Raw genomic sequence first — 3,699 nt, 5'->3', positions numbered from 1 at the left:
TTGAAGCGAGAGCGATGTTTGCTTGTTTGGAGTTCTTCTTCTGCTTCTTCTTCGATCAGGGGATAGGTTCCAGGTCGGCAGCCTGGGCTAGCAGGGTGGATGTCGTTTGAGTTTCTGTTTGTGTTTCATCCGTAGTCGGATGTTGATCTTGTGTATGATGTATTGATGTATTCATGTGGCATTGTATGCCTCTTGTATATACCCCCAACTATTATGTAATGTTGATGTAATGATATCCACCTTGCAAAAGCGTTCCAATATGTGGGTCTATCCTTGGTGGGACCTTCGAGTTCCTTTTGGATAGGGTCGCATATTGGGCATGACAAGTTGGTATCAGAGCCTCGACCGACCCTAGGAGCCCCCTTGATTGATCATGTAGTTTGGCCGTTGTTGAGTCTAGAAGAAAACTGATTTCTGAGTCTAGTTATATCGGAGAGTAGGAATTCTTTTTACTCCTCAGCCTCTTCGTTGCTCTGGTGAGGAATCTTGACGTAGGTGTTTTGAATTACTCCTCTTCCCGTACAAATTTTTCTTTAGGATCACGTGGTTAGTTTCGTGAGTTGTCCATCCTCTTTTCATCCGGTGCATTTCTCGTCAAGTTGACTCGAGCCTCTTCTTCTTTGCCAAGTTCATTCCTCAGTTGTCCTTGTTTTTCCCACCCGCCTTCCTTTTTTCTTCTCGGAACCGGAGTCCGTAATCGAGTATCCATCCTACTCGTACGAAGTCTTTGCTTTCTTTCCTCAATGATTTCAACCGGTGTTTCCTCTTCAAGATATTCATCGTTTTCCCCCTTCCAAGTTGCCTTTGTTTTCCCGCCCTCCCACCCTTTTCTCTTCCCGGAGTCTGAGTCTCTTTCGAGCATCTATTTCATTCGTGTGGAGCCTCTTTAGTCTTCCCTTAATTATCTCAACCGGTGAATTCTCATCTCGTCTGGCGTTCTTCATCTCTTTTTCTTTTCCGGTGGACTCAATTCAAGTTTTTTCTAGTGTTGATCATATTCTTTCCCTCAGCTCAAATTTTTTCCTTTGCTTGTTCGCCTCTTGCCAGTTTATCCTTCCGGAGTGCTCAAGACATCTCAGGAGATTCGTCTGTGTTCGAATTAATTTGAGGTTGTCACCTCATTCAAATATTTCAATTGTTCTGGTGCATCATCTATCTATTCAACATTTCTTTTCAACGGTGTTTTCTCTTCAGTGGGCCCTAACCCACAGGTCTTTTCCCAGGATCTTACCTGACTCTTCTAATTCTTCCGGAGTTATTGTCAATTCTTTTCGAGTGTGACGTAAGAATGGGTTCCATCAGTCACATGCTTTTCTAAGATCTCTTTCAAAACATTTCATTGTTGGCTCAACCTCTTCGCTTTTCGTTCCCCCGGAGTGCCTCAGTAATTTTGGTGGTGTTTCTCGTCATCATTTGAAGACCAAAGAAGAAGATTTCTCTTTAATCTTGTCCGTTCCCCGGAGATTCACGGTGCTAGCTCGATGTTATCCTATCAAATTGTTTCAGGTCATGCAAATTCTTTTCATCCATCTGGAGCATTTCAGGAGTTGCTTTCTCTCTCAATCATCCGGAGGCCATCTTTTCGGAAGATTTCTTCATTCTAAGTTTTCAGATTCGTTCTCCAATTATTCTATATCTGTGCCCTTTCATTCGTCTCAATATTCTTCCGGTGCTTCATTCAAGTGCTCTTTAATCAGATCGAGTTCTTCCCGTTCTCTTGTATCTAAATCCCCTCTAGCATATTTGTTCTTCTAATTCTTCCCGGTGATTCATTATATTTCATCAATCGTTTCCGAATTCTTACGGTGGTTCGTTCAAGATTCTTTTTCCTTCATTATCATATTAATTCATTCGATCTTTCCAATCCTACCGGTGGTTCATGAAGACTTTCTCAAATTTTGTGCTATGTTCCCCTTAATCCTTTTCAAGAAGAATAAGTAGTATGCAAAAGTTCATTGCTTGTCATCAATTTAATTTGATGAAGGATAAGCATACAATAAATCTTATTCTTATTTCATCCAAGTGAGTAATCCCTTCCTTCGGAGTTTGTTCTTGTTGAATAAATTCTAGATTCAAGTGTTTCATCTTTTCTTTTCCGGAGTTCAAATTTCTTTGGCCATCTCGTCGGAACCTCTTCCTAAATCACCGCAAGGTTCATCTTATTCTTTCTTCCTACATTCTATCTCATCATCCTTTTTGTCACCAGAGTTCTTCATGGTGGTTTTTCATGATTCAATTCATTCTTCAAGTGTTCATCAAGGTTCTTTTGGAGGAGCTCAAGAATCTTTCTTTCTTGCGTCTCAAACTGCATTTAATTCTTCGTATTCTTTTGAAGTGGAGTTATGCATTTCTTTGTTCTTCCCAGATATCCAATCATTTCCGTTTGTGCCCGGTTATCACCTTATGATCTTGAGATGTTACCTATAAGACCACAACAAGCGTATTCTTTTCGTTGTTGATTTTCTCAACAACTCCGTTCAATTCTTCCTCCTAAATATGCTTTCAATTTCATTCGTGGCACAAGTTGTCATTTTCTTCTCCGTTCTTTCTTTCAAGTCTTTCAATTCTTTCCGGAGGTTTTGTGCATGTCTTCATCAAGTATCATTCCATCCTCTCAAGTTCTTGTTCTAATCCTTCCATGTTCAGCCGGAGTGCTAACTAAATCCTTTCAGTCTTATTCGTTTCTTTTATCATTCTAACCACTCCGGTTAGAACGAGTGATTTCATAGTCTATCTGATTCCGTGAGCTTTCGATTCTCGTCATTCTCGTCATTCCTCTCTTCTTCTCGAGTGCTCTCGATTCTTTGATTCTTCTCTTGAGTTCTTGTTTCACCTCACCCTTTTTCCCTTCCGTCTCGGTCCTAAGATCTCGGGACGAGATCTCTTGTTAGTGGAGGAGTGTTGTAACGCCCCGGATTCGTTGCGCCAGGTGTCTGCCAGTTATTCACCGTCATTGCCATGTCATTTTCTTGCGTGTTGCACTTTGCCATGTCATCATATGCATTTCATATCATGTCATCATGTGTATCTCATTTTGCATACGTGTTCGTCTCATGCATCCGAGCCTTTTCCCTGTTGTCCGTTTCGCAATCCGGCACTCCTATGTCCTCCGGCGTTCCCCTTTTGTCTTTGGTTGTGAGCGGGTGTTAAACTTTCTCGGAATGGCCCGAGGTTTGCCAAGCGGCCTTGGTATAGCACCGGTAGACCGCATGTCAAGTTTTGTGCCATTTGGAGGTCGTTTGATACTCCAATGGTTAACCGGGTAACCGTAAAGCCCTCTTTTGTTGCAGCCCAACACCCCTTCCAAAGTGGCCCAAAACCCATCCAAAGCCCCTCCATGCTCTCGGTCGTTTGATCACGATCGCGTGGTCGAAAACCGCTCCCCATTTAGACTCTCCTAGCTCCCTCTACCTATAAATATGCCTTCCCCTCCGAAATTTGCGGTCTAACCCTAGCCTTCCCCTACCTCGCGCCACTGGACGCTTTCTCCTCCCCGGACATGTCCGCCGCGCTCGCCCCGTCGAATCGCGCGCTGCCACATGTCACCTCCTGGCTTTCCCGCCGCCGCAGCCCGCCAGGCCCTCACGGAGCCCGCCCGAGCCCATCTGGGGCCCGGGTCGGACCCCGTGCGCCGCCGCCGTCCGGCCCGCAGTGCGCCCGCGCCCTCCCGTCGACGCGCCTGGCCGCCGCCGCCCTCCA

Source organism: Triticum dicoccoides, chromosome 3B, assembly GCF_002162155.2.
Source record: "Triticum dicoccoides isolate Atlit2015 ecotype Zavitan chromosome 3B, WEW_v2.0, whole genome shotgun sequence".
NCBI classification, from domain to species: domain Eukaryota; kingdom Viridiplantae; phylum Streptophyta; class Magnoliopsida; order Poales; family Poaceae; genus Triticum; species Triticum dicoccoides.
The sequence above is the reverse complement of the archived record's forward strand: the minus strand, read 5'-3'. Positions refer to the sequence as shown.